This window comes from Pristiophorus japonicus, chromosome 13 (genome assembly GCF_044704955.1).
Source record: "Pristiophorus japonicus isolate sPriJap1 chromosome 13, sPriJap1.hap1, whole genome shotgun sequence".
Lineage (NCBI taxonomy): Eukaryota > Metazoa > Chordata > Chondrichthyes > Pristiophoridae > Pristiophorus > Pristiophorus japonicus.
Genome location: NC_091989.1, coordinates 164755236 through 164777389, shown reverse-complemented (window position 1 = coordinate 164777389; position 22154 = coordinate 164755236). Strand labels below are relative to the sequence as shown.

The 22154-nt window shown below is 43.8% G+C and overlaps 1 protein-coding gene and 1 long non-coding RNA gene across 2 annotated transcripts in view; one reads left to right on the top strand and one right to left on the bottom strand.

The window, feature by feature from the left end:
• The window catches only part of cdh13 (cadherin 13, H-cadherin (heart)), a 1269498-nt gene that overhangs the window by 917070 nt on the left and 330274 nt on the right, over positions 1-22154 (bottom strand). The gene's annotated exons all lie outside the window — the stretch shown is intronic.
• Positions 9669-18415, top strand: LOC139278340 (uncharacterized). The gene is made up of 3 exons (XR_011596247.1): positions 9669-9887; positions 15251-15437; positions 17695-18415. It is a non-coding gene; the product is annotated as an uncharacterized lncRNA (long non-coding RNA).

Below are 22154 nucleotides of genomic sequence, written 5' to 3'. Positions count from 1 at the left end.
ATGAAACAATCTTTAAGTTATCTGAATGTTTTAAGAGAAAAAAATTATATCCGATACATGACTAAAGTTCTTCTCCTAAGGAGATGCTTAAAAGTTACCACTCCTATAAAAGTCACTCAGTGATCCAGCTGTTTGGAAAAGAATCTTCTGCCTCATATCTTCCAATGAAAATTATTAAGAAAATAATATAGTCAGTAGGTCTTACTGAATTGATAAGAGTAAAAATCCTTTAAAGAAGAAAAACATGCCAATAGAGGTTGTAGCAATAACTTGCATTTATATAGCATCTTAAACATAATAAAACATGCCAAGGCACTTCACAGGAACATTCGCAAAATTTGACACCGACTCACATGAGGAGATATTAAGACAAGTGACCAAAAGCTTGGTCAAGGAGGTAGGTTTTAAGGTACGTCTTAAAAGAGGAGAGAGGTTGAGAGGTAGAGAGGTTTAGGGAGGAAAATCCAGAGCTTAGGGCCAAGGCAGCTGATGGCGTGGCCAATGGTGGAGCGATGAAAATCAGGGATGTGTAATAGGCCAGAATTGGAGGAGCGCAGGTTGTGGGGCTGGAGAAGATTACAGATATGCAGCGAGTCCATGGAGAGATTTGAAAAGAAGAATTAATGTCTTAAAAGCCAGGTGCTGCCAGACCTGGAGCCAATGTAGGTCAGTGAGCACAGGAGTGATGGGCGAACGAGACTTGTTGCAAGTTAGAACATGGGCAGCAGAGTTTTGGATGAGCTCAAGTTTACAGAGAGTGCACAGTGCGAGGCTGGCCAAGAGAGCATTGAAATTGTAATGTCCTTACTCACTACTATAAAATCACATGAGGCACATTCTGCAGTCACTCTGTGACCTGAACCTTTATTCACAGGACCAAGAAGTGATGACCGTGCGTGGGACCTCCCTTTTTTAACCTGGATGACCAGGTGAGGAGTGTCTCCCACAAGTTCACCCCGTGGTCAAGGTGTGCATTTCTTAGGTGTATACAGTATGCAGTGTTGTTATGAAGGTTACAGTTACATGAAGGTTACATACATGACAGAAATATTCAAGTCTAGAGGTAACAAAGGCATAGATGAGGGTTTCAGCAGCGGATGTGCTGAGGCACGGGTAAAGACAGGCCAGGTTATGGAGGTGCTTGTATGTTGTCTTGGTGATGGAGAGGATATGGGATTAGAAGCTCATCTCAGGATCAAATGAGACACCGACATTGCAAATAGTCTACTTCAGCCTCAGATAGTGGCAAGGGAGAGAAATGGAATCAATAGCAAGGGAACGGAGATTATGACGAGGACCAGTTGATGGTTTTGGTCTTCCCAATATTTGGTTGGAGAAAATCTCTGCTCATCCAATACTGGATGTTGGACAGTGTGGCAAATCAGAGGCAATGGAGGGATTCAGAGATGTGATGGTGACGTCGAGCTGGGTGTCATCAGTGTACATGTGGAATTTGACATTGTGTTTTCAGTTGATGTCGCCAAGGGGCAGCATGTAGATGAGAAATAGGAGGGGGCCAAGGATAGATACTCAAGGGCACAAAAGAAAAATACTGCGGATGCTGGAACCTGGAATAAAAACAGAAAATGCTGGAAATCTCAGCAGGTCAGGCAGCATCTGTGGAGAGGAAGCAGAGTTAACGTTTCGGGTCGATGACCCTTCGTCAGGGCTCAGATACCCAAGGAATTCCAAAGGTAACGGTGCGGGACTGGAAAGAGAAACTACTGTCGGCTACGAGAGGATAGATAAGACTGGAACCAGTCGAGGGCGGTGCCACCCAGCTGGACAATGGAGGAAAGACATGGAGGTGGATTGTGTGGTCAACTATGTCAAAAGCTGTAGAAAGGTCAAGAATGAGAACGGCTCATTTATTCTTCTTAGGCAGGCCCTCGGAGTCGAGGATGACTTGCTTCCACAGTAAAAATTAGTTCTCAGGTGACTGAAGAGTCCAATGTGGGACCTACAGTCTCTGTCACAGGTGGGGCAGATGGTGGTTGAAGGAACGGGTGGGTGGGGTGCCAGAGTTGCCGCGAGCTCCTTCCGCCGCCTAAGCTTGGTTTCTGCTTGCTCTCGGCGATGAGACTCGAGGTGCTCAGCGCCCTCACGGATGCACTTCCTCCACTTAGGACAGTCTTGGGCCAGGGATTCCCAGGTGTCTGGATGTTGCACTTTATCAGAGAAGCTTTGTGGGTGTCCTTGAAGTATTTCTTCTGCCCACCTGGGGCTCACTTGCCGTGTCGAAGCTCAGAGTAGAGCGCTTGCTTTGGGAGTCTCGTGTCAGGCATGCGGATGATGCGGCCAGCCCAACAGAGCTGATCGAGCGTGGTCAAGGCTTCGATGCTGGGGATGTTGGCCTGAGCGAGAGCACTGACGTTGGTGCGTCTATCCTGCCAATGGATTTGCAGGATCTTGCGAAAGCAGTGCTGGTGGTACTTCTCCAGTGTTTTGATGTGTCTACTGTAATAGTCCACGTCTCTGAGCCATATAAGAGGGTGGATATCACTACTGCCCTGTAACCATAAGCTTGGTGCCGGGTTTGAGGTCCTGGTCTTCAAACACTCTCTTCCTCAGGTGACCGATGTCTGCCCTTGCTGATAGTAGACTCCCGAGGTATGGAAAATGGTCCACGTTGTCCAAGGCCTTGTCGTAGATTTTGATAACCAGGTGGCAGTGCTATGTGGCAGGGTCAGGTTGGTAGAGAACCTTTGTCTTATGGATGTTTAGTGTAAGGCCCATGCTCTCATACGCCTTGGTGAAGGTGTTGACGATTGTTTGGAGTTCAGTCTCCGAGCATGCGCAAATGCAAGCGCCATCTGCATACTGTAGTTCAATGACGGAGGATGGGATGACCTTGGATCTGGCCTGGAGGCGGTGGAGTTTGAACAGATTACCATTTGTTCTATAATTTAGTTCCACTCCAGCGGTTTGCGGTTTATATCCCACCGTATGCAACAAGGCCCATACAGCAAAGACTGGTCTCCAGTCACCTTGGATTCCCTTGCCATTGGACCAAGAACTTGATCTGTCAGGTCAGTGTGGTAGCTGGTGTGCAACAGCCACCCCACATTAAAAGAACTCACGCACAGGCATCTTCCACCCTTCAAAATGAAGTTTGGGACCTGGAATATCAGGACCCTCATGGACAACCCCAAAAGCGACAGACGGGAACGTCGCATCGCTATCGTTGCCCAGGAACTCAGACGTTTCAACATTGACATCGCCGCCCTAAGCGCCATAAAGAATTAGCTAGTGGGTCGTCTCAAAGACTCCCCTTGCGGGATAAATGAACGCCTCATGACTCTTCGGCTCACCCTAGCCCGGAACCAGTGCACTGCCGTCTTCAGCACATATGCCCCAACACTGCAAGCTACAGATGAGACCAAAGAGGAATTCTACTGCAGCCTTGAACAATCCCTGTCCTGAGTCCCAACGGGCGACAAGCTGATCCTCCTTGGCGACTTCAACGCCAGAGTTGGAAAGGACATAGGCCTCTGGGGAGGAGTGATCGGCAGAGAGAGTATAGGGAAATCCAACTCCAGTAGTATCCTGCTGCTGACAAAATGCCTAGAAAAATCAATGCTGGGGCACTCAAAGACCCTGATAAGAAAGCCCTATTCAGCCAGTGCCTCAATGCCAACCTGATGACTCCTGATGAGCCAGAGACGTAAAGTGTCCACAATGCCCAGTCTGCCCTCAAGGCCTCCATAATTAGCACCTGCAAAGAGACACTTGGTCACTCGACCAGGAAGCACCAAGACTGGTTCGACGAGAATGACCAGGAGATCTAGGAGCTAATAAGTTGCAAGCGCAAGGCATTTCTGCACTTGAAACAGCAACCCAACTCGAAAGCAAGAAAGCAGCTCTACAGACGGCTGAAGGCCGAGTCCAACAAAAAAATCTGCGACCTAAAGAACAGTGGATGGAGAAAGCACAGGAGATCCAGCAGTTAGCCGACAACCACGACGTGCAGGGATTCTTTAGCACAGTGCAGTCAAGACCACCTACAGCCCAAGCACCCAAGGCCCTACCCCACTGCTGGCCAAGAGCGGAGAGGTAGTCAGTGTCCGTTGGAAGGAACATTTAGAAGATTTCCTTAACCGAGACTCTGTCTTCGACGCTAATGTCCTCGACTCCATCCCGCAGCATGCTACCCGCAACCATCTCAGCATAACCCCAGCCCAGTACAAGGTAGAAAAGGCCATCTGACAGCTGAAGAACAAGACGACATCAGGAGCAGACGGAATCCCCGCCGAAGCATTAAAGCATGGCATAAAAGCAGTAATGGCGTGAATACATGTCCTCATTTCTCTTATCTGGAAGGCGGAGAGCAAGCCAGGGGATCTCAGAAATGCCGTAATAACCACCTTCAAAAAAGGTGACAAGTCCGACTGCGGTAACTACAGAGGAGTTTCCCTGCTGTCGGCCACAGGGAAAGTCATTGCAAGAATCCTCCTCAATCGTCTTCTCCCTGAGGCTGAAGAGCTCCTCCCAGAGTCGCAATGCGGATTCCGCCCACAAAGGGGACAACGGACATGATCTTCACCGCGCAACAATTACAAGAGAAATGCAGGGAAGGGCATCAGCCCTTGTACATGGCCGCCTTTGACCTCACAAAGGCCTTTGACACTGTGAACCATGAGGAATTATCGAGCATCCTCTTCCGTTTCGGCTGCTCTCAAAGTTTGTCACCATTCTCCGCCTGCTCCACGATGACATGCAAGCCGTGATTCTGACCAATGGATCCACCACAGACCCAATCCACGTCTAGACCGGAGTCAAGCAGGGCTGCGTCATCACACCAACGCTCTTCCTTGCTGCAATGCTCTCATCTCACCCAGATCATTTACCACGATCACAGTCACATCGGATATAAATTGTGATTTTGCAATACCTCAGCACATTCAATGTTTCCAGCTTGAGAATTAATCTATGGATACTGTGTTAGCTTCTTAGTTGTTCAAATGTAATTGATATAGAATAGGACACAAATAACATCTTGTTTAAAGCATAAGCAGCTCCCTGCATTGCAATTATACTTTGAAATGATGGTTGGGCTGTAATGTATGTTTATTGATTGTATATTTTGTGATGGATATTTGTGTGACTCGATTATGGTGGAATGCCAAGGATGTGGGAAAACGTCCTCCGTAAGTCCTTATCAAATTAATTTCTAGTTTCTTCGGCAAGCAAACTATAAAACTGGATTGGTGAAGCTAGAGATTTTTCCTTGTTGCAAGATGCTCTCTTGCAACAAATTTTACAACAATGCCCACCCATCATGGAGCTTTATTTGACCAGAGCATGGATTAGAATGCTGGGCAGTGGAGGCCATTTCAGCCAATCCATGTAAAAAGAAAAGAAAAGTAAGATTTGGATTTATATAGCGTCTTTCACGACCATCAGGCATCTCAAAGCGCTTTACAGCCAATGAAATACTTTTGAAGTGTAGTCACTGTTGTAATGTGGGAAACGCGGCAGCCAATTTATGCACAAGCAAGCTCCCACAAATAGCAATGTGATAATGACCAGATAATCTGTTTTTTTGTTTATGTTGATTGAGGGATAAATATTGGCCAGGACACCAGGGATAACTCCCCTGCTCTTCTTCAAAATAGTGCCATGGGATCTTTTATGTCCACTTGAGAGAGCAGACGGGGTCTCGATTTAACGTCTCATCTGAAAGATTAAAGTTAAATAATTAAATATTTAAAATTAAATCACCAAAATTTGAAAGTGTATGATTCGGGTGCATGGATCTCTGCACTTGATTCTCTGATCTGTGCTCCCATTGAGTGAGGCTCCATGCCAGGACCAAAATATTTCAAAATTCACCGTTATAATGCCTGCTTTCATCTTTTTATAATTATGCTGGTGCAAACTCTTGCCATTTTTTATATTTTACAATAACAAACTAAATTAAGCATATTTAATATACATTTATAAATATGTTCTTGATTGAGTTTTTTGATGAGGTATCAGAGAGGGTGGATGAGGTCACTGCTGTTGATTTGTATATGGACTTTCAAAAAGGTGCTTGATAAAGTACAGGACACTAGGCTTTTAGCAAAATTGAAGCCCATGAGATAAAAGGGCAGTAGCAGCATGGATACAAAATTGGCTAAGGGATGGAAACCAGAGAGTTGTGGTGAATGTTTTTTTTTTCCAGACTGGAGGGAAGTATACTGTGGTGTTCCCCAGGGTCAGTACTTGGACCACTGCTGTTTTGGATTACATAGGATTTTATAGGTTATACGACATAGAAACAGGCCATTTGGCCCAACCAGTCCATGCCAGTGTTTATGCTCCACTCGAGCCTCCTCCGTCTTTCCTCATCTAAATCTATCAGCATAACCCTTTATTCCCTTCTCTCTCATATGCTTGTCTAGCCTCTCTATACTATTGGATATACATTAATGACTTGGACTTGGGGGTACAGGGCACACTTTCTATATTTGAGGATGACATAGAACTTAGAAGTGTAGTAAACAGTGAGGAACATAGTAATAGACTTCAAGAGGCCATAGATATGCTGGTAGAATGGGCACATGAAATTCAACACAGAAAAGTGTGGGGGATACATTTTAATAGGAAGGATGAGGAGAGACAATACAAGCTAAATGGTACAATTTTAAAGGGGGTGCAAGAACAGAGAGATCTGGAGGTGTTTGTGCACAAATCTTTGAAGGTGGCAGGACAGGTTAACAAAGCAGTTAATAAAACATATGGGATCCGGAGCATTATAAATAGAGGCACGGAGTACAAAAGCCAGGAGCTTATGCTAAACTTATATAAAACACTAGTTGGGCCCCAGCTGAAGTATTGTGTCCAATTCTGGGCACCACATTTTAGGAAGGACGTGAAGCCTTTCGAGAGTGTACAGAAGAGCTTCACTGGAATGGTTCCATGGATGAGGGAATAAAATTATGTAGATAGACCAGAGAAGCTGAGATAAAAGCTGGGAGAAGCTGGGGTTGTTCTCCTTAGAGCAGAGAAGGTCAAGAGAAGATTTGATAGAGGTGTTTAAAAAATAATGCAGGGTTTGGATAAGGCAAATAAAGAGAAGCTTATTGTTGACGCTCCAATGGCTGAAGGGTCAACAACCAAAGGGCACAGATTTAAGGTGATTAAGGTGAAAAGCAGAAGAGGCGACATGAGGAAAAACATTTTTTACGTAACGAGTGGTTAGGATTTGGAATGCACTACCTGATAGGGTGGTGGAAACAGATTCAATAGTAGCCTTCAAAATGGAATTGGATAAATACGAAGGAGAAAAATTGCAGGAATATGGGGAAGGAACGGGGGAGTGGGACTAACAGCTTTGCTTTTTGAAAGAGTGGGTGCAGACTCGATGAGCCGAATGGCCTCCTTCTGAGCTGTGCTATGCTATGATTTTATTATTCTATGTTATATCTAGCACTCCACCCCAATGTTTAATGTAGATATTAATTGTTGATTGAGAATTTTTGCATAACAAAATCAGCAAATGATTAAGAATTTTAATGCTTATAATTAAATTTTTAAAAACACAGTAGAAGCAGGAACATATGTTGGCCATTTGTAAATGCATTTTAAATACATTTAATTGAGTTTGTCATTGTAAAATGCATTAGATGGTAAGACATTGCACCAGCATAATTATAACACAAATATATTTTATTGCTATTTGTTTTATAATTAAATGGATCTGAGACCAAATGCTGTTCAATGAATGACTCAAATCCTGTCCTTTTATCTTCTGTGAAATTAGTTCAAATGCTGATGAGATGAAAGTCTCTTTTTTTCTTAGCAAGGATACTAAATGAAATTAATGTTGTCAGGCTTAATCCAGTCTTTATGAAGCAAGAGTCTACAAAACAGAATTATCCGTAATTCTGCACCAATTGCTATTAAATTGCCAATCTCACTCAAAGATCACAATTACAGCTGGTCTAGGAAATGGAAATACCTCGCTAGTGCTGCTTGGGTGCACTTCCGAGATAGCGGTTAAAACGTTGCTGGGGAGTATAAGAGAGTATTATCCTACTCTGGTCTATAACATACACAGTCTCAGAGTCTTGATGCTGCCACTGGTGTGAAAAGTAGAGAATTATTCTATAAGTTAGCTATGACATCCAGAACCTTGATGGACACAAATATTAATGGTTCATTTTAAAAAGAAATTATACTGAAATTAATCAACTATATTAAATCATACACTGTGTGGATGAAATTGAACTACGACAGTAGCACAAAACAAATAATAGCAAAACAGCAACTCATTTTACACACACAATAATTTTCTTTTCTATTCGTAAACAAAATCGGGAGTGGTGTAAAACTGGCAGCCAATTGCCTGTTTTGAGCTGCCATTGAAATCCAGTACTACCCCGCGTTCCTTTTCCTTACTACACAGTTTAATCTTTGTTGGACACGGCCAAACTCCAAAAAAAGCTATGTAAACTCTGGTATGTCATATTTGACCTTGAAATGAGCTTCTGACCACATATCCACAGCATAACTAGGTCCGCCTATTTCTACCTCCGTAACATCGCCCATCCCTGCCTTTGCCACAGTTCATCCGCTGCTGAAGCCCTCATCCATGCCTTTGTTGCTTCCAGACTTGAACATTCCAATGCATTCCTGGCTGCCCTTTCACATTCTACCCTACGTGAATTCATCCAAAACTTGGCTGCCTGTGTCCTAACTTGCACCAAGTCCCGTTCCCCCATCATCCCTGTGCTCGCTGACCTACATTGGCTCCCGGTTAAGCAATGCCTCAATTTCAAAATTCTCATACTCGCGCCTCCCTATTTCTGTAACCCCACAACCCTACCCCTCCCCGCCCCCGAGATATCTGCGCTCCTCTAATTCTGCCCTCTTTAGCATCCCTGATTATAATTGCTCAACCGTTGGTGGCTGTGCCTTCTGTTGCCTCGGCCCCAAGCTCTGGAATTCCCTGCCTAAACCACTCCACCTCTCTACCTCTCATTCCTCCTTTAAGACGCTCCTTAAAATCTACCTCTTTGACCAAGCTTTTGGTCATTTGCCCTCATTTCTCCTTACATGGCTCAGTGTCAAATTTTTTGTCTTATTATACTGCTGTAAAGGGCCTTGTGATGTTTTACTACGTTAAATGCTCAATGTAAACACAAGTTATTGTTGTATGAGTGTCTATAGGAAACTATTTGTACAGAGTATAAAAGGTAATACTGCAACATGTACTTTGTGCACCACAGTTTCTTGCACAAAGAAGCTGTATGCTACTTGTGGAAGATGTTCTAGTCATTATGTGTAGGATGCTTGCTATTTATGCATTTATTGTATAATCAGAGATGCTAGAAAAATGATTGTCAGCCACCCCATCACCAACACGGCAAATCTTCCTGTCAAATGACAGCTTCCTTGCTATAGTAGGTAAAAGGCATTTACAACTTACAACACATCAGTACAAGAGCTGACATAAAGTTGCAATCTTGCTTCCAGGTACACTAATGAATTTATGATGCTTTTTGCCGATTGTGTATTATCTTATTTTTTGAAAATGTTTGGCTGCCATTTAATTGCACTGGCTGAACCTTCCTTATCCGGCACCCTCTGGATCTGGCCTGTGCTGAACGAGGGATTTTGCTGGATGAGGGGAGGCCATTGGCCCGAGGGAGGGGGGGGGGGGGAGGATGAGGGAGGTCGGCGTGTCGGCGGGCCCCGAAGTGTGGGCAGGCCGGCTGGCCGTGAAGTGACGGCGCGGCCCGAGCAGGCCCAAGGACGCAGCCTGCCGGTCCAACCCCCCAGAGGGAGCGACGTGGGGAGCAACAGCCGGCCCGAGGACTGTTGCTGCAGGAGTTCCAGCAGGGCAACGGGGAGGACGCAGCCGATAACCCCAGTATTGAGGAGAAAGACTGTATTACCCTGTAAGAATGTTTTTTAAATGTATGTTCTGAGACCGTTTGCCGGCTGGCTGGGGGCTGGAAATGCGGCCACGGGCGGTGGTGGGGGGGAATCTGCAACAGAAACATAGATCTGCAACAAAATGATAAACAACAGAAAAATAGATAATCACAATCGCGGGAGTCGGCAGGGAAAGAAGGATTTTGACTGGACGCGTTCTGCGCATGCGCCACCCGGGAATGGTGCCGGACAAGGGTTGGTGCCCGACAAGGGAGTCCCAGATAAGGGAGGTTTAACCTGTACATATCTCTTAAAACACAAGCCGCAGAGTACGCTGGTTCAGTTAGAATCCGTTCAATATTCATTCATCCATGAATATTTCATTATCTAAATAATTGTACGGAAACCAGTTCAGAAAGTAATTATTTGCAGCATTTTATCTTATGACAACGGAGTTAAATTCATTGTGTGATAGAATTCCAAACTCTCTTAGCAATCATCTTTTCACTTTCATCAAATAGCAGTGTTTATCATGATTGTGAGAGCCTTCATAATTTGGCCCACCTGCTAGAAAAATTGCTAGTTCTTCTTAAGTCACTGTGCAACTGTCTTCTAATTCATTTGAATATGCAACAGATTGGAATCCACTAAAATGATTTTCAGAGTGCATAGCAGGCAGATCAGGCACAGCGAAAGTGTTCAACTATAAACTTCAGATGTTGTTTTATCAGCAACACTTCTGAAGAACAATATCATCCAGTAGTAAAGATGAGCTCAGGTAAGGTTCCAGATAGCACTTGTAATATCTGGCTTGAAATATAGTTACCATAGATAAACATGTGCAAGCATGTCATATTCTTCAAGCCTGCAGCTCTCCTGCAGAGACACTGTGCCATCCCATCATCTTCTGGAAGTTTACAATTCTCTGACCAGGAGATTGTGACAAGCTTATGCATGATTTCTGAAAACTAGTGATTAAAAAAGAAAAGGAAAATGTAATGAAACACACTGGGAGCTGGCCCTTTCATGTCAGTTTGACTGTAGGAGGAAGGACTAAGCAGAAGTAGTTCAAAGTGCAATATGCAATTTGGGATTTACATTCATGACAGAAAATGCCCTTGAAATCTACGCAGTTCCTTTGTGTAGGAAATTTTCTTTGTACTTTTAATTTGCGCATCCTAATATTTTAGTGCATTGCATGAAATTAGTTGAATTTATTTAAGCAAGGTCCTTCCAATGGTATAAAATGATATCAGAATTGTATTAATTATAAAATGGAATAAAAATAGGAAAATACACTGCTAAATTCCTACACACTAAGTGAATCCTACAAATGAGTAAAATTGCAACATTAAGATCTATAACTAGTTACCAAATAATGTAGAATGAGAATGAGGAACAAAGCCTCTGCACAGAGATAACAGCCCATCCCCAAAGCTGTCGTACAGTGGACCATTAAATTGTACAAGAAACCACAGTGTAACTGCTACAATTTAACAACTGCCTACTTTGTAATGACATTTTGCAGCAGCTCTGCAAAGTGATCAGGTCAAATCTGTATTTAATTCAGTCAAACAGCTGGTTGCTATCTTAAATGAATTTTAATTTAATCTTGCCATTCTTGACATTACATTTGGATCATATATTTTGAGAAAGAGCAGCGCACAACTGCGTTACATGCTGTAATTTATTCATAAAATCTCACTGAATTGCCAGCTACAGTTAATCCCACCAGAATGTCTGCTCACTATTTATGATGTGCAAAAAAGCAGAAGTTGACTGGCTGAATTTACTCCTTTTCCACAAGCTATCTTGTACCTGTCCTGAATTGAAGATAAATGCTCTGTGCATATTTAGATACATTAATGCTTTTCTTCCATTTGTTCACCTCTCACACAAAGGCATCCAAACCATTAGATGAGATAACAAACAGTTCATGCTAATATTTCTTTTGTTTTTCAATTTTCAAACAATTATTTGAACGAGTGTTGTGACAGTTCCAATTTGATTTGTGTATTCTGTGCCATTACTGTTTCTTTGCTGATATATTCCGATTGCCTGCAATTGAATATTCATCCAACCATCCACTCCCAATTAAACCACCAGGAAAATGAGCATCTATTCATCACTGGACGACCAGGTAATAATATGCTGCTTCCTATCATTCTTGCTGCAGTTCTAGCCACAGATGGCAACTGCTCAGCCACGAAACACCATGGCAGTGGAAAAATTGATGGGGTACATGAAATAATGGTACACAAGCATAAAGGGACAAGAGGCTGGAAATTACTGTTGTTGTGCTAATCAAAGGCTAACTGAGCATTGCTTAAGGTTTCAAAGGTTATAAAATCACACACGTTACTCCCGATTTTGTCCCCGTTCCCAGTTAAGTTTGTGGTCAATAGTAACCCCCAGGATGTTGATCATGGGGGATTCGGTGTTGAATGTCAAGGGGCGGTGGTTAGACTCTCGCTTATTTGAGATAACCATTGTACTTGTGTGGCGTGAACTTTACTTGCCACTTATCAGCCAAAGCTTGAATGTCATCCAGGTCTTGCTGCATGTGGGCATTGACAGCTTCATTACCTAAGGAGTTGTGAGTGGAACTGAACACTGTGCAATCATCAGCAAACAACCCCACTTCTGACCTTATGACAGAGGAAAGATCATTGATGAAGCAACTGAAGATGGCTGGGCCGAGGACACTGCCCTGAGGAACTCCTGCAGCGATGTCCTGGGGCTGAGATGATTGTCTTCCAACAACTACAGTGACTGCACTTCAAATCAACCATAAAGTGCTTTAGGACATCCTGAGGTTCTGAAAGGCGCTATATAAATGCAAGTCTTTCTTCTTTCTAATTTAGCAGCAATAACAATAATGATGAAGACCAACACCTGTTGATAATAACCATTTAAAGCCTCACAGTATCACATGGAGAAGCTGTGCAGCTATTAGCTGTGCAATATGGTGTGCAGTGGCGGCTGTCAGACATATGATAGAAACCATAAAGGAAATCTGCGTGTGGAGGCAGAAGACATGGGTATGATGCTGAATGAATACTTTGCATCTGTTTTCACAAAAGAGAGGGGTAATGCAGACTTTGCAATGAGGGAGGAGGAGTGTGAAATATTAGATGGGATATACAGTGAGAGAGAAAGCTTAGCAGCTTTGAAAGTGGATAAATCGCCAGGATGAAATGTATCCCAGGCTGTTAAGAGAAGCAAAGGAGGAAATAGCAGAGGCTCTGACCATCATTTTCCAGTCCTCTCTGGCTACAGGTATGGTGCCAGAGGACTGGAGAACTGCTACTGTTGCATCTTTGTTTAAAAAGGGAGAAAGGGATAGACCAAGTAATTACAGGCCAGTCAGCCTAACTTCAATGGTAGGAAAATTATTGGAAAAAATCCTGAGGGACAGGATAAATCTTCATTCGTAAAGACATGGATTAATCAAGGACAGTCAGCATGGATTTGTTGAGGGTAGGTCGTGTCTGATTAACTTGATTGAATTTTTCGAGGAGGTAACCAGGAGGGCAGTGTGTATGATGTAATGTATATGGATTTTAGCAAAGCTTTTGATAAGGTCCCACAAGGCAGACTTATTACAAATAGTAAAAGCCTAAAGGATCCAGGGCAAAGTGGCAAGTTTGATCCAAAATTGGCTCAGGCAGAAAGCAAAGGGTAATGGTTGATGGGTGTTTTTGTGACTGGAAGGCTGTATCCAGTGGGTTTCCGCAAGGCTCAGTTGCTTTTTGTGGGATATATCAATGACTTGGACTTGAATGTTGGGGGTATGATTAAGAAGTTTGTAGATGACACTAAAATGGACTGTGTGGTTGATAATGAAGAAGAAAGCTGCAGATTGCAGGAAGATATCAATATACTGGTCAGGTGGGCAGAACAGTGGCAAATGGAATTCAATCCAGTAAGTGTGAGCTAATGCATTTGGGGAGGTCTAAAAAGGCAAGGGAATACACATTAAATGGTACAACACTGAAAAGTGTAGAGAAACAAAGGGACCTTAGAGTGCAGATCCACAGATCCCTGAAGGTAGCAGGCCAGGTAGATGAGGTGGTTAAGAAGGCATTTGGAATACTTGCCTTTATTAGTCAAGGTATGGAATACAAGAGCAAGGGCATTATGCTTGAACTGTATAAAGCACTGGTTAGGCCGCAGCTGAAGTACTGTGTGCAGTTCTGGTCACCACATTACAGGAAAGATGTGATTGCACTGGAAAGGGTGCAAAGGAGATTTACAATAATGTTGCCTGGACTGGAGAATTTTGGCTATGAGGAAAGATTGGAGATGCTGGGTCTGTTTTCTTTAGAACAGAGGAGGCTGAAGGGAGACCTGATTGAGGTGTATAAAATTATGAGGGGTCTAGATAGAGTGGATAGGAAGGACCTGTTTCCCTTGGCAGAGGGTTCAACAACCAGGAGGCATAGATTTAACGTAATTGGGGGGAGGTTTAGAGGAGATACGAGGGGAAATTTCTTCACCCAGAGGATGGTGGGGGTCTGGAACACGCTGCCTAAAAGGGTGGTAGAGGCAGAAACCCTCACCACATTAAAAAAATACTTGGATGTGCACTTGAATTGCTGTAGCCTACAGGACTACGGACCAAGAGCTGGAAAGTGGGATTTGGCTGGATAGCTCTTGGTCGGCCAGCATGGACATGATAGGCCAAAATTGCCTCCTTCCGTGCTGTAAATTTCTATGATTCTATGAAAGGAAAGCTAGGTTTAGTGAGCAAGTGCTCTACATGGAGGGAAAGGAGCAATACCTGACCCCAACCCGTCGCCAACGCTCCAACTTCTTGTTTAACCGCAGCAGGTTTAGGATTGGCCGAGTAACCCGCTGTGGAGAGGCGGGTCGGTAATTACAACATTTAAATGATGCTCCATGCCTCAGATTTTGTCAGCCATTTGTGATTCCCGGGGCTTAATAAGCCCGGAAGCTGAAGAGAGCTACCAGATCAGCATTACTTGGGGGCTAGGAGGAGCAGGAGTGCTCTCCGTTCCCCCACCTCCCACACCCCGGCCCCTCAAACAATTCTGCCGCGATCTGCTTCCCTCCCCTCGATCCGATCTTTTCCGCCACCAACCTTCCCCCCACACCCCAGGATCTTTAGACCTCCACCCGCTGTGATCTCCCCAACTTCCCATACATATCTGGGCCAATGAGTCTAAAGTACATCTTCGGAGCAGTAATGCCCACAAGCCGGTTCCTACAACCAGCAATTTGGCAGCACGTAATAAATGGGTGGGAATTATGTACTAGTCTACATTCCTAATTTGCACCCCACAAATAGCACAAGTGTTCTTTGGAATGTTGACATCATGTTCTGCTAAAGTGTTCTTCTCAATTCAGCTGTTATTTTATATAGAAACCTAACTAAGGGACGAAAACTCAAAATACATGATACCATCAAGATTATAAAGAGTGAGAGCGAAAAAGTAAATTGTGGAAGAAAGCGGAAACTAAGAGATGCAAGAAGGTTCACAGTTATGAAGTCTAAGGATGTGACCATCCAACAAGATTTCAGCAAGAAAGCCAGTACAGAATCCATTTAGGTGAGTTACTGAAATACCAAATGACTGAATAAGGTAAATTCACCAATCTCAGACTTTTAAAATGGGAAACCAGGGTTGTAGTCAGAGACAAAGCTAAAATACTACACCTCTGATTCTCCAACTCATGCTCCCTGTGGACACAGCTCCCGGATGAAATTACTCTAATATTTTGAATAACTGATTCCAATTCTTCTCTCTGAGTAAAGTCAATTTAAAAAGAACGAAAATATTGCCAACAATCTCTGCACTCAACAATAACTTCTATTTATATAGCACCTTTAAAATAATAAAATGTCCCAAGTTGTTTCACAGGAATATTATCAAAAACAAAATTGACACAGAGCCATATAAGGAGAGGTTATGCCAGATAACCAAAAGCTTGGTCAAAGAGGTAGGTTTTAAGGAGTCTTAAAGGAGGAAAGAGAAGTGGCGAGGAGGAGAGAGGGGTTTAGAGAGGAAATTCCAAAGCTTCGGACCTAGACAGCTGAAGGCACAATGGTGGAGCAATTCAAATCGGGAATATTCAAAAGGCAAAAATAGGTGGAGCGCAAAGATCTAGGGGGTTGTCGGGCTGGAGGAGATTACAGAGCTAAGATGGGGCAAGGCCAGGGAGCGATTTGAAAGCAAGGTTGATAATTTAAAATCGAGGCATTGCTTAACTTGGAGCCAATGTAGGTCAGCGAGCACAGGGGAGATAGATAAGCGGGACTTGTTGCAAGTTAGGACACAGGCAGCAGATTTTGAATGATCTCAAGTTTATGGAGGGTAGAATATCTAACCCTCCAGCGTGATTCCACCACCAATCACATCTTCCCCTCCCCTCCCCGTGTTCCAAAAGGACCGCCCCTCCGTGACACCCTGATCCATTCCGCAGTCACCCCCAGCACCCCCTCCCCTTCCCACGGCACCTTCCCGTGCAAGCGCAGAAGATGCAACACCTGCCCTTTTACCTCCTCCCTTCCCACTATCCAAGGCCCCAAATACTCCTTCCAGGTGAAAAGCGATTTACTAGTACTTCTTTGTATTCGCTGCTCACGATGTGGTCTCCTCTACATTGGGGAGACCAAGTGTAGATTGGGTGACTGCTTTGCTGAACACCTCCGTTCAGTCTGGAAGGGCGACCCTGAACTTCTGATCACCTGTCACTTTAATTCTCCACTCCACTCCCACTCTGATATCTCCATAGAAACATAGAAAATTGGTGCAGGAGTAGGCCATTCGGCCCTTTGAACCTGCACCGCCATTCAATGAGTTCATGGCTGAACATGCAACTTCAGTACCCCATTCCTGCTTTCTCGCCATAACCCTTGATCCCCCTAGTAGTAAGGACTACATCTAACTCCTTTTTGAATATATTTAGTGAATTGGCCTCAACAACTTTCTGTGGTAGAGAATTCCACAGGTTCATCACTCTCTGGGTGAAGAAGTTTCTCCTCATCTCGGTCCTATATGGCTTACCCCTTATCCTTAGACTGTGACCCCTGGTTCTGGACTTCCCCACTGTTCCAATGAAGCTCAACGCAAGCTCGAGGAACAGCACCCGATCTGACATTTAGGCACTTTACAGCCTTCTGGACTCAACATCGAGTTCAACAATTTCAGAGCACAACCTCTGGCCTTTGATTCCCTCCCCCCGCGCCCCCCACCCCCCTTATGTTTTTTTTCTTTTTTTTTACCTCTTTGTCTCTACTGGCAGCTAGTCATTACCAATGTTGGGGAAGTCCAGAACCAGGGGTCACAGTCTAAGGATAAGGGGTAAGCCATTTAGGACCGAGATGCGGAGGAACTTCTTCACCCAGAGAGTGGTGAACCTGTGGAATTCTCTACCACAGAAAGTTGTTGAGGCCAATTCACTAAATATATTCAAAAAGGAGTTAGATGAGGTCCTTACTGCTAGGGGGATCAAGGGGTATGGCGAGAAAGCAGGAATGGGGTACTGAAGTTGAATGTTCAGCCATGAACTCATTGAATGGCGGTGCAGGCTAGAAGGGCCGAATGGCCTACTCCTGCACCTATTTTCTATGTTTCTATGATCCAGATTAATCTTTTTCTAACTCGGTCATTATCATTTCAATTCAGCCCATCATCCCGTTTGTCTCTCTAATCTCTCCTGTCTTCTGCCCTATCACAGACCTTCCCTTTTGACCTTTCTTCCCCGCCCCCTTTTAGTGCTTAAGAATGTGTTCTTTTCGAACATTCGGCAGTTCTGATGAAGGGTTGTCGACCTGAAACGTTAACTTTGTTTTTCTCTCTGCAGATGCTGCCTGACCCGCTGAGATTTCCAGCAATCTCTGTTTTTATATCTAACCCTATATCTTGGAAGGATGTGCACAACAATGAATGAGTTGCCTCTTGTGCCCCAGGCAGAGTTTTAGTCGGTAGTTAGAACTTTTTGGTCAAATACTTGTTCTTGAACGTAGGTTCTTGGTACATGTGCTTATGCCACACTATGTTAATCCCCAAGATAAAAATATATTGTCCAAAATACTGCAAAAACAAATCAAAATTTTTATGTGATTTAATCAGATTTGAAAGAAGATCATTTTAAATGCTTTGAAGCATTTCTCATTAGCCCTCGATGCAGAATATTGACTAAGATTATGGTGCATATAAAAATCCATCTGAAAGAATACGAGATCGGAATAGAAAATGATTTCTTTTAGGTCTTGCATGACACGACAGATCTGCTATGTGGATTGACGGAATACCTATCTTCACAAACAGTGAAAATGTAATGGATTTTATATCCCATTAGAAATTCTGAGTCACTCCCAACCAATTAGGAACAAGCATATTCTCCTTGGAAGATATGATCTAACAGTATGTCAGATAAGGTAGTTACCTCTCTCAGACAGCCACATGCTGCTCGATCTCAATCAGTAGAAACCATTTTGAGTTAGAAACCATTGAAGAACCAAACTCAGTTGTCATTTTTTTAATATGCTGAAATGATTCTTTGAAATAAAATTGTTAGAAATTCTGCATTAATTTTTAATTTTTAAAAACGATGTAATTTTTATTTGTAAGTAACCCCCCCGGCCTGCCATTCTACTGAGGATTCCTGAAGAGAAATGCGCAACCTGATTCCAGGCGGCTATTACTCCCTTCACCTTCCTGTCATGGCCAACCACAAAGCACGAGATACCACCCACTTGCACCACATCTTAGGAAGGATATATTGGCGTTGGATAGGTTTACTAGAATGAAACCCGGACTTCAAGGGTTAAGTTACGAGGCAAGACTATACAAATTAGAGCTGCATTCGCTGGAATTTAGAAGGTTAAGAGTATTCAGGATATTAAGGGGAACAGATAGGGTAGTTAGAGAGAAACTATTTCTGCTGGTTGGGGATTTTAGGACTAAGGGGCATAGTCTAAAAAATTAGACCATTCAGGAATGAAATTAGGAAACACTTCTACACACAAAGGGTGGTAGATGTTTGAAACTCACTTCCGCAAATGGCAATTGATGCTAGATCAATTGTTCATTTAAAAATGGAGATTGATAGTTTTTTAATAACCAAAAGATATTAAGGAATGCGTCGGAGAGGCGGGAGTCGGAGCGGCAGTGGCCTATAAAAGGCCCAGCAGTTCGGGGACCAGCAAGGTGCGTTGGAGAGGCCCAGTGGGTGTGGCTGCAGCAGGGAGGCAAAAAAGAAGTAAAAAGAAATCGAAAGATGACGTCACAGCCAAGGGGGTAAGTGATTGGTAAGTAGTTTTTCTTTTTTTTTTCTTTATCAGTAAGTAACCTTTAGCATTATTGTTGCCAAATTAAGTTTATCTAAGGGTTAATTCATGGCAAGAGAGCTCGGACACGTGTTATGCTCCTCCTGTACTATGTGGGAAGTCAGGGACGCTTCTGGTGTCCCTGATGGCTATGTGTGCGGGAAGTGTATCTGCCTGCAGATCCTAACAGACCGCATTGCGGCACTGGAGCTGCGGGTGGATTCACTCTGGAGCATCCACGATGCTGAGAATGACGTGAATAGCACGTTTAGCGAGTTGAACTTACCGCAGGGAAAGGGTACACAGCCAGATAGGGAATGGAAGACCAACAGGAAGAGCAGTGGAAGGAAGGTAGTGCAGGGGTCCCCTGCGGTAAACCCCCTGCAAAACAGATACACCGCTTTGGGTACTGTTGAGGGGGATGACTCGTCAGGGGAGAGCAGCAGCAGCCAAGTCTATGGCACCGTGGGTGGCTCTGCTGCACAGGAGGGCAGGAAAAAGAGTGGGAGAGCGATAGTGACAGGGGATTCAATTGTAAGGGGAATAAATAGACGTTTCTGCGGCTGCAACCGAGACTCCAGGATGGTATGTTGCCTCCCTGGTGCAAGGATCAAGGATGTCTCGGAGCGGGTGCAGGACATTCTAAAAAGGGAGGGTAACAGCCAGCTGTCGTGGTACATGTAGGTACCAACGATATAGGTAAAAACGGGATGAGGTCCTACGAGACGAATTTAGGGAGTTAGGATTTAAATTAAAAAGTGGACCTCAAAAGTAGTAATCTTAGGATTGCTACCAGTGCCACGTGCTAGTCAGAGTAGGAATCACAGGATAGCTCAGATGAATACGTGGCTTGAGCAGTGGTGCAGCAGGGAGGGATTCAAATTCCTGGGGCATTGGAACCGGGTCTGGGGGAGGTGGGACCAGTACAAACCAGACGGTCTGCACCTGGGCAGGACCGGAACCAATGTCCTTGGGGGAGTGTTTGCTAGTGCTGTTTGAGAGGAGTGAAACTAATATGGCAGGGGAATGGGAACCTATACAGGGAGACAGAGGTAAATAAACTGGAGACAGAAGCAAAAGGTAGAAAGGAGAATAGTAAAAGTGGAGGGCAGAGAAACCCAAGGCAAAAAACAAAAAGGGCCACTTTACAGCAAAATTCTAAAGGGTCAAATGTGTTAAAAAGTCAAGCCTGAAGGCTCTGTCCTCAAAGCGAGGAGTATTAGGAATAAGGTGGACGAATTAACTGCGCAGATAGCAGTTAACGGATCCGATGTGATTGGCATCACGGAGACATGGCTCCAGGGTGACCAAGGCTGGGAACTCAACATCCAAGGGTATTCAGCATTTAGGAAGGATAGACAGAAAAGAAAAGGAGGCGGTATGGCGTTGCTGGTTAAAGAGGAAATTAATGCAATTGTAAAGAAGGACATTAGCTTGGATGATATGGAATCGGTATGGGTGGAGCTACGGAATACCAAACGGCAGAAAACACTAGTGGGAGTTGTGTACAGGCTACCAAATAGTAGTAGTGAGGTTGAGGACAGCATCAAACAAGAAATTAGGGATGCGTGCAATAAAGGTACAGCAGTAATCATGGGTGATTTTAATCTACATATTGATTGGGCTAACCTAACTGGTAGCAATGCGGTGGAGGAGGGTTTCCTGGAGTGTATTAGGGATGGTTTTCTCGACCAATATGTCGAGGAACCAACCAGAGAGCTGACCATCCCAGACTGGGTGATGTGTAATGAGAAGGGACTAATTGTGCGAGGCCCCTTGGGGAAGAGTGACCATAATATGGTAGAATTCTTTATTAAGATGGAGAGTGACAAAGTTAATTCAGAAACTAGGGTTCTGAACTTAAGGAAAGGTAACTTTGACGGTATGAGGCGCGAATTGGCTAGATTAGACTGGCAAATGATACTTAAAGGGTTGACAGTGGATAGGCAATGGCAAACCTTTAAAGATCATATGGACAAACTTCAACAATTATACATCCCTGTCTGGAGTAAAAATAAAATGAGGAAGGTGGCTCAACCGTGGCTAACAAGGGAAATTAAGGATAGTGTTAAATCCAAGGAAGAGACATACAAATTAGCCTGAAAAAGCAGGTCTGGGAGAAATTTAGAATTCAGCAGAGGAGGACAAAGGATTTAATTAAGAGAGGGAAAATAGAGTTCGAGAGGAAGCTTGCAGGAAATACAAAAAGTGACTGCAAAAGCTTCTATCGATATGTGAAGAGAAAAAGATTAGTGAAGACAAACGTAGGTCCCTTGTAGTCGGATTCGGGTGAATTTATAACCGGGAACAAAGAAATGGCAGACCAATTGAACAAGTACTTTGGTTCTGTCTTCACAAAGGAAGACACAAATAAGCTTCCGGATGTACTAGGGGACCGAGGGTCTAGTGAGAAGGAGGAACTGAAGGATATCCTTATTAGGTGGGAAATTGTGTTCGGGAAATTGATGGGATTGAAGGCCGATAAATCCCCATGGCCTGATAGTTTACATTAAGGAAGTGGCCCTAGAAATAGTAGATGCATTGGTGATCATTTTCCAACAGTCTATCGACTCTGGATCAGTTCCTATGGACTGGAGAGTTGCTAATGTAACACCACTTTTTAAAAAAGGAGGGAGAGAGAAAACGGGTAATTATAGACCTGTTAGCCTGACATCGGTAGTGGAGAAAATGTTGGAATCAATCATTAAGGATGAAATAGCAGCGCATTTGGAAAGCAGTGATAGGATTGGTCCAAATCAGCATGGATTTATGAAAGGGAATCATGCTTGACAAATCTTCTGGAATTTTTTGAGGATGCAACTTGTAGAGTGGACACACCAGTGGATGTGGTGTACTTGGACTTTCAAAAGGCTTTTGACAAGGTCCCACACAAGAGATTAGTGTGCAAAATCAAAGCACATGGTATTGGAGGTAATGTATTGACGTGGATAGAGAACTGGTTGGCAGACAGGAAGCAGAGAGTCGGGATAAA